Source organism: Lonchura striata, chromosome 4 (genome assembly GCF_050655825.1).
Source record: "Lonchura striata isolate lonStrDom1 chromosome 4, ASM5065582v1, whole genome shotgun sequence".
NCBI lineage: Eukaryota > Metazoa > Chordata > Aves > Passeriformes > Estrildidae > Lonchura > Lonchura striata.
In genome coordinates this window covers 24,657,501-24,667,691 of record NC_140706.1, presented here as the reverse complement: position 1 = coordinate 24,667,691, position 10,191 = coordinate 24,657,501, and positions in this window count along the sequence as shown.

Genomic DNA, 10,191 nt, shown 5'->3' with positions numbered 1-10,191 from the left:
CCTGACTGTGGAATTAACTGTGCAGTTGGGATATGTTATCTAATCAGTAGTGTTGAGAGAGAAACTTCTAATATGCTTCTTGAGTAAACACAGTAATTTTAATACAAATACCTTGTTGATACCTGAAATATGATCAGGGCCTTAGAGGTGATATACAGCTGCATATCTTGATGAAAAGACTCCAGAAACAAATACCCTAACTTTTAAAGAGGTATGAAGTGAGCACTAGATGTGGAACAATGAGATAGACATGCATTACTGTTCCATCACTCTTCTGAACTGCAGACTGAGTGGAGAAAGAGCACTGTTGATGCACTGCAGAATGCGAAACAGTTTAGGCAGTTATTCCTGGTGAAAAGTAGTAATGACACTTGGCTCTCCAGAAGAAGTAGGCGTGATAATGTGATCCGCTTTAAAGTGCACTTGTGCATTTTGCTTGGTGAGTCAATTTGCTGGAGGAAGATGATACTAAGTGACACTAATAACCACAAAAAGGATGAGTGCAGCATAAATTTGCTTATATTTCAGACATTGTGCACATGGTGCATAGAGATCTGCAGAGTGTTGCAGAGTAGCAGCACTGTGATGTAGCTCACCTGCATAATGAGTACTGCTGAATAACTGTTGGCACTGCGTAGGAAACTCTTTGACTGAGATATGAGCATACCTAATGCTTCCTGTGTTATAAAAAGGACCACTTCTCAAAAGAGAAGATCACCCTGGAGACGTGAATTTCTGAGGGCAGACATTGAGGTGATATGTTTAATGGAGCACTTTGCAGTTTGCTTCACCACCATCCCTGCCTATATACTTAAATTCTCTCTTTCCAGAACACCAGTCTGATTTATTGCTTGGGTCCTGCTGCAAAGGAGGAAGCTCAGATCAGTTGCTAAGGTCAGTTGCTAAGAATACCCTAAATTGCAGAAAGAAGCCCCACCGAAATGTCCACCAGACCCACAACCTTTGTTCAGTGAATAATGTAGAGATGTTTTTGCTAAGATAAATCATGCCTCTCTCTGTGCTGCTCATGGCCAGAAGATGTATGTATGGCTGTTCAGTTCCTAGGCTATGGCTAGGGCTTATTGAAGAGCTATGGTCCTTGCATGACCACAAATTTTACAGGCCTTCATCTGGTTCCACCAGATGAAACATTATGTGTGTTGCATTTTCAAGCAGAATTAAAGACAATTTTCCTATTTCAGACTAATTAAAACTGAACTTTCTGTCTGCTATAGCATCTGAATAATCATAGATTCATGAAAAAAACCAGTGCAGGAAAGAGTACCAAGAGGACATTTAGTCCATCCTCTGTCTCAAAGAAGGGTTGACATGGTTTCTGACACCATGATGGTCACATGGTGACTTTCCTTTTAAACTTTAACCTTTCTCTCCCTAGACCTTTCAAATCGCTATACTGAAGACTTGCACCATATTTTAGTGGCAGGTGGCATATACAGGACAGTGTATATATGTGTGTGTGTGTGTGTATATATGCATATATTTGAATGTACTGGCAGGGGTGTTGAAGGTGGGTATGCTGATAACAGACAGTTGGTTATCTGGTTTTGAGTCATTAAGTTACAACAGAGACCACGAAGCAAATCAAACCACTAGAGGATCCTCATGAAGCCTAGTTCCAGTTTTCACATCCTTACTGATGATTGCTGGAATCTCAAAGGCCATACCAGGAAAGGAGTCACTCTATTCACTCCTGTTTTCTCATGCTTTTTTGCTTAAAAAATATACTCCTGACTTTTATCAGAAAATGGATACAGAGGTAGATGGGGCCGAAGAGGTAGTTTGGCCGATCATAATTTGTTATCCTTATAATAATTATCCTCATCCTCAAGACTATTATGCAGTGCCTAATGGCTAATCATGAATGATACCTAGGCAAGGTACAAACAGAGAATAGTGCCTATTTCCCAGAGCAGCTTATGCTGATGAAATATGACTACTGTGGCAGCATACAATTGCATTAAAAATATCATTGCATGAAAACTCTGCAAAGCCTTCCCTCTGTACAGCCTGACTACTGCACCTCAGAAGGCACTTTGCTCTGTAATCATTGCAGTATGGTACTAATGAGCTTGTTGGGCTTTGTGTGCTTTACTGCACAGTTTGCATTCTTTGTGTACTTGGGCACTTGAATGTATTCTAGCTGTGCCAGTGGTATTTGCATTCTGATTGCTTAACAAAACAATGTTGCACATTTAAGGAAAATCACAATGCAAATACAATACATGGCAACAGTAATAATATCCTTTGTGCCTACAAATCCCTATATACACAATGTCACATCCAGATTTGAATGAATTGGGGAATGTGAAACTACAGCATCAGTTGTTACATAAACTGTTTACATATGTTTACCAAAATTTTTCAAGAAGTTCAAGGAGTTAAGGGAATAAGTTTTTTCTGTTAAAAAAAATGAATTGTGCTAATACACTGGGTTGAGACTTAGTCTACATGGGTTCAACTCAGGCACTTTGCTGGATTTCCCAACCTGGACAGGCATTTGGACTTTGAATCCTAAAGATGCTTAGTGACATATCCTGCTGATTTCCTTTAGGTACAGGCATCTCTCAGCATCTGGCCCAGAGGCTTCTCAGCAAGGATAATGATACCTTCACATTTCATAAACATGCTGTGAGAAGAGTTTAGTTTCTTAAAAAATTTCTTACAAAAATCAGGCACTCAGATGATGGAGCCTAAAGTGAATTCTCATAAAAATAGCCAGGTGAAATCTCCTTTCCCAAATTAGCAAGTTTTCTTTTCACTCAGACACATGGTCCCCATATGCACATTCCCCAATCTTTAAACACAGTGGATGGGGTGGCCCTAATGACAAAAGATGGAATATGACAAAATCTGGTGGAGCTACATGGTCAGCCCCCAGCCAGCAAGATACTCTCCTGCTTGCCATATTCTTCCCCTCTGCCTTTTCCCTGTCACTGTAGAACACCCCACATCTTCCCAGTGAGCACATCTCACTAGTGGGGAGGGCAAAAAAATGAGCTCAGACAGAGTATGTGTCTTCCTTTGATGATCCTCATTAAAACCTCCAGGGAGCAACCAGAGGAGTAGAAAACACAGCTGTTATAAGACCAAGATGGATATGAACAAATGTGACAACTCCCATTCCTTGCTTAGAAGTCTCAGGAGTCTCTTTAAAATATGAGACATAAACTACAGCAGAACTGGGAGATATTTAGACTATTTATTGACATGAAGGATGCATCCTATGTGAGGCAGCTCAGAGCAGTTGAGGTATGTGAGCCAGATGTACACCCAACACTCATACCTGTGTACCTTGGCCAGTGTACTGTCAGGTAGAATTAATTTCAGGAAGATTTAGTCCCTCTGTCCCCCAACAACTGTTAGAAAAAGGACTCTACCAAAAATCAATACTGCTGAAATCTAGACTCTGAGTCTGGGCTACTGAGTGACTCTGCATGACCCAGACATTCGTTATCCTCAATATCTGATGGATCCTAGTTTCTTGTAAAAAAATCAGTATGTTCTTCATGTTTTCTGACTTTTCAACTCACAGTCACTGTCCACAGCAATGGATGACAGCTATGCAGAATCGGGCTGGCTGGAGAACTAAATTAAGCAGATTGTTCCCCATTAGATGGAGCTCAGTAAATTGCTTCTTTGACCTCAACAAGATATTAGTTCATTAGTTGTGAGCTAACTCAGGAAAAGGCTTTATTTTATAAATAGCCTGTGATGTATTAAACAATCAAATATCTTTAAGTCTGTTGGTCAATCTGTTACTGTGTAATCAGTCCAATGCGTTACAGAAATATTTTTGCAGTAAACTCCACCAAGTACTATATATTCTGCAGTCCAGTGTGACAAGTCAATGTGCATGTCAGCAGTAACTCTTTACAATCCATCATATGCTCTTGATACTCAGTTTATTACTGACTATTTATGGTAACTTCTTTGTCCTTGATAGGGCATACTCAATTTTAGCAAATAGATGCACAAGTGCTTCTTTTTTTTTTTTTTTTTTTTTTTGACAGATCTGGTGTAAAGTTTTTGTCCCAGATAACTTTTTTTTTTTTTACAAGTCTGCATAGTTCTTCAAAATAGAAATACAAATTTCTATTCTATCTGAATGAATAGCAATACAACCTTAATCCTGGAAGTTTGACAGAGAATTAGATCTCAAGAGTCATAAAACTTTTGAGGAAGTAGAAATTGTTTTGCTGTTTTACCTTAGTATGTTCAGGATGTGCATAACTGCATGACATTTAAAAACAAATAACTGATGGAATGCAAATTTGGTGCAGGCATAGGCACAAGCAAATAAGATGTCCAGAAATAATCAAATTACAAGAGTGGGCTGTTTTCAATTTTAGGATTACAAAGCTGACTTAAGCTGCTATTACTCAAATTTCAGTTAACTTGGATCACTGAAAGAACATAGTATAGCTAAGTGTTAGAAGAATGGAAAAGAGGAAATTGCACTAATCTTTATACTTTTGAATACAAACATAGAGAACTCAGTCAATTCCTCAATCTCAGAGGTGTTTGTATCATTTTACTTATCCTTTTTCTCCTGCAGTGGACATTTTCTGAAGTTACATTCCATTATTAAGGAATGTGAACTGAAAGTAAATAGCAAGGAAAAGGAAAGAAGATTGTCAGTCAGTCCAAAATATTTCTTTCATACTAATTAGTCAGATCCTGGGCTGGAATATTTCTATATCATCAGAGCAATTAGGCTGAATAAACTATTTTCATTATTTTCTTTAAAAGTCAGCTGTTCTTCAGATTAATTTCTGATAAACAGAAAACAGAAAATAATTTTCTACCTTGTTTGAATACTGCTCCGTCCCCTATCCAAGTCAATAGAAACCCTTTCCCTAGATTCACTGGCATTAGGATAGAGCTTTTATTGTTCTCGATGAAAACTGAGAATATGTAAGTTCTTGGTAGTGATGGTGGATAGCATTTCATCTGTTCATAAACTGTACTCCCAATAGAGTACAATAGATACTAGCACATATCCCGATAGTATTAAAACTTTTGGAAAAATGCACAAGAAACAAAGGGAAATCTGTCTCTCCTTTTTTCTCTCACTTGCTCATCAGTCTGGTTGGCAGACGGGCTGGGACCAGTCCTTAGGATTTTTATACTGATGATGATTCAGGATGCTTTTGAAACTCTGTTACACTGTTCAGCACAATTAGGCATGCACAAAGAGATGCTGTGATCAAAATATATCTGTTTTCAAAGTATAAAGCAATCCTTCATTGTATAAAAGATGTAAGAGATTATCTAAGGGCTTCTCTGAGCTGCTGGGGTATGTCAAGGAGACACACAACAAGTTTCTGCAGAACATTCTTTCCCAGTCTCCAGCTGCTTTCCACCAACTCCTTGTGTTTCCTTTAGGATTTTATATGTTTCTATGTTTTTCCTTTTGACTCTGCTATAGGCTTCCTCACAGCTTTCTCTCAATGTTGAATTTCTACATCTACATCTAAACTGAAATTGGCTTCCCCTTGGCATTATTTCTGGCAAGTGAATGGGGAAGAGGGCATGCTAAAGTTGAAAACATCAGATGCTGATGAATGCAAAGGAAATTATTTTTTTTTTTTTTACATATTAGAGTAATGGAGAACATTGATTGAGTAGGCTGTCCTCCAAGATGATGCAGAATGTACAGTATTAGAGTACACAAGTTCTTGCAGAAAGGGGAATTACTCCTCCCTGAAAGTCTAAGGATGATAATAAAGACCATTGTAGTGAACAGAGTGGGAAACTACTGCAAAAAAAAAGATAGGCTTTTACTCTGAATTGCACTACAATAAACTTGGAATAAGATCATTAGCAAATATCAATGGGTAGATTGTAGGAATATCAAGACCTGAAATATCTGGCCAACATCATACTGCTGGTCAACAGCAGGGGTTAGGTTTAAGAACAGAAAAATAGACAGTTTGCTACTTTCTGTGGACTGTAAAATAGCTGTGACATGCCTGAGAAAGAAAAGTTTGTATTAGCAGAATTGCTTTAACATTTTTAATGACAAAATCCAAAAGCAGATTCCTTCTGGTTCAGACAAACATTAATCAGTAGAAGCAGGTACTTGTAAATAAATTAACTTTTGCCATAGCCTCCTCTATTTTTTTTCTTTTTTTTTTTAATTTTTTTTTTTTTTTTTGCTACAGAAGCTGAGAAATCACAATATACCTCAGGGAAAATGGCCTTGTTGATAGAATCTAAAAAGGTTCTTGGGAAAAAATAAATACCAATCAGAAGTAAAATAAAATGCTTGTCTCTAATGAAAAGAAGGAGACTGTTTGATTAGTTTGTGATTCTTAGCATCTACAAAATTGAGGTCACTATTGTGAGGGGATCAGTCAGTTTCTAATCTATTTCTTTAGTGGGGCTTTACCAATTCATCAGAAATTTATATGGAAAAGTCCAACAAAGCTTGAGGCTTGGGCAGAATTCATTATTCAGTACTTGACTTTTTCTTCATGAGATGCATATTTAGCACAGCAGACCTATACACTGAAAAACTCGACGATCCAAAAGCTTTTCCTTGCTAAAGCTCTGAAAGGTCTCTTGGAGATGTCTACTACATAGCAAGTCCATACATATTCTTAAGGGAATCCTGAAGTATATCCTACTTACTTTTGAAGCTATTTTTGTAAACTATCAATGCAATGCAAGGATTGACAAGCATGATAGACAATATCTATTTACTGATCCTATAAATCATGCCTGTAAAATCAAGCTTGTTTCCCAAGCAAGGTTTGATGCACAAACTACATAAATTGGTCCAATGAAAAATTAATTATTTAATCTGATAATTTTTGCTATATTGGTAAATGCCGAATTTCATTTCCTCCCATAGGATTTATTTCATTCTTCCCATGAATCTTAAAAATAATGCATCATATTCTTACAATAATGCACCTTCTTACAATACAGACAGCAGCAAACATACACTGCTCCCATCAGTGTGGGCTCAGAGCCTGGCCATTAAGTGCTAGGATACCCCTGGCTGCATTGTTGCAGGTAGCTCTTCTATGACAAAAACCAAATATTAAATTATATGGCTGAAGGAAGTGGATGCAAGAAAGGAAGGAGAATACATTCTCATGGCAGTGTTCTGTCTGCTGCAGTAGATTGTATTGAGTATGAATGTGCATGAAAGGATTTCATTGAATTCTCCTTTACTGGTATTGTCTCCCTGCACTCTTAAATAGGAGGCATAAAGATTTCAGGTTTAGGTAATAAAGGAATTATAATCATTGGCTAATAATTCAGTCATTCTCCTTGAATAATGGAAGGATAAGAAGCAAGAGAGGTTTTGGGTAGGGAATAAAACATCTGTCATAAATGTCCAAGACTTTAAGAGTTGCAGTCTATATCCCCTTTAGAACCTAAGGCTCTATATAGGTAATTTACAGTCTCTGACTTTCCATCATCACCATGTTTTTCACAGGAAAAAGGAAGGAATGGATTGAAGCTTTACTGTACAAGTGAGGCCTAGTTGCTCTTCATGTATGGGTTTATTTTCTATAGAAAAAACAATGAAGATCAGTGAAACTATTTTAGCAATTACTATAATCATCCATTTTTAGGAAAAAAAAAATCCACAAAACTTTTCCACATGCACTTCCACTAAATTAAGAAGGGAGAATGACAGAATTATATCACAGGGTTGGAGAAATATTGTTTGGGAGGAACATCAGAGTGTCATGTTGTGCAGCTGCCCCATCAAAGCATTACTATCCCCAGAACTGAGCTGTGTCAGCCATCGGTTTGTTAAGCCAGATCTTGAAAACTTCCCAGAAAGTCCACATCATCCACCGGTGTTCCAGTGTTGCACCAAGCTCTTTGCAAAGTCTCTTCCAATGCCCCACCTGGCCATTGCCTCTTTTGCCATTTGCCACAGCTGAGAAGAGATTGTCTCTGCATTTTATCTGTTCTTCAGAAATCTGTAAGCTATTATTAGGCTTCTCTCCTTAACCTTGTCTTTATGAGACTATGCAGTCCCAACTTCTCTTCCTGACACATATACTGTAGGTCTGTGAATACATCTTCTGTTTTCTAACATCAGGATAATTCTCAAAATGTTGCTGTGATTTTTGTTTTACTGTAAAAACTGCCAATAACTTGAGTAAAGTAAATATCTGAGATTAGATACAAGAGTTTAAGGCCTGTAGAGTACACTGAAATATTTGAAGAAGTCTAATTTTAATGAGTCTACAATTACCACATTTTAGTGAGCACTTAAAATTAGATTGTCTATTTTTATAATGTGAAGTGGTCAAGCAGCATAAAAGATTGTTAGTAGAATAAAAACCAAAAGAGAAATTGTATAGAAAATGTTCAGATCAACACAAATCCCAAGCCTCTGTCCCAGCAGGACATTATGAGAAGATTTCAGTTTTATCAGCTTGTATACAGCAACATGGAAGCCACTGGGAACATTATAGTAATTCTACAAATGTTTAATTTGGTAGACAATAAATAAATTGTTATTTGGTTGCTTTTACAATTGGAAGGGGGAAAATTTAAAATGGAACTTGATACAAGTTATGCTGTTTCTGTAATTTCACAGTAGGACAATCATAGACCACTTAAAACTATAAATGTGTAGAAATTCTCAGTGCTTCTAAAGCATGTAACAGTCACGGAAGCCTTATGATATTGAAAGTAATGTAAAACTCTAAACAGCATATGCTGAGCTTCTGTATTGTACAGAAAATTCTGTGTTGTATATTGTCTTCTGTTTCAGAAAACGATTGTAAGACATTCAGCTGTAATCAGCAAAGTATGAGATTACTGCAAAATTCCTGCAGATTCCAAAAAATTATGAACCCAACCTTATCTGTACTCAAGACAAACTATCTGGAGTCTTTAGCATTACAACACATAAAAAAACCCACACATGTGCTTGACGTTTAACATTGATGCTTTCAGATTCCTGTGAGAACCCCAGCCTTGTTTTGGGGCCACATGTGGTGGTGAAATTCCTCCTCCAACCCGTGCTTCCAAAGAAAAACTCCGCAGGCTTTAGCTATTCGGTCTCAAGGCAGTTTATTGCTAGTTATCTAACAGATTATGTTCTTGGACTGCAGCTATTTGATCAGCGGCCTGGGTAGAGGCACACACACCCCCTGACATCCTCTCTATCTGCTGTCTTCTTCGTCTCTCTCTCCGCCCAGGGTTGCTGCTATCTTTTATAAGATATATTACGTATAACATGTTTACAATTATTCCCCAATACCTACTACCTACGTTGCCAAGTGTTTTTCTACTCTAAACCAATCTGTGAGTGCCAACATCACCAAGAACATGGAGGTAAGGAAGAAGAAGGAAGAAGGATGGGATCAGCCCACTTTCCTCCATCTTAGAACTTCTGACCCCCATGTACAAAGCGAAACCCCCCCTGTACATGTGCTAAAACCCCCCTGTACAATACTAAAAAAATTTCCCCTCTACTTCGTAACTACTTATACTATACTATCTAACCTTTTGTGACTGCTTGTTCCACCTCCAAAGTTGGTAATTCATTCCATGGCTCAAACTCAAAATCACAGTTGTTTTTCAGCTGTCTGCCAGGGTCTAGAATGCTTCTGACCAAGGCCTGGAACCTCTAAAAATGTCTGAGAGACATTTTGAGTTCCCACAGATTCCAATCTTAAAAACTCAAAATTTCCTTATAACCCTGGTGAGGCTATCTAAGCCTCTAAGGATAAATAGAAGGCTGGTAAACATCAAATTTGATCTAGTAAATTTAGAAGTACTTTGCAGAAAATATCCCAAAAGAGATCAGGAAACATCCATGTGATATAATTTCTTACTATGCTGGGGAAGATGTGAGTCTAATTCAGGTAAGGAACAGAACTGAATCTGAGTCTCACCCATCCCATATAACTATTACAGGATTGAGAAAATATGTGCCTTCACTACTTCTAGGTAAGTGATAAGCAGTTTTGGCAGCTAACAGACATACTGAATACTGAATTTAATTTAGCATAAGGTACTGAGTGTTTCTCAGCATTTAGAAATGCATAATTTGCCTTGCTAGCCTTTGTAAGTCTATTTCTTGTGACCTTCAATGCCTAACCCTAAATATGGATTCTGCTAAATGTTCAGTACCACAGCTACTAGGATTGGTCCACCCCCTTCACATATCCCTTCACCAATTTTGGA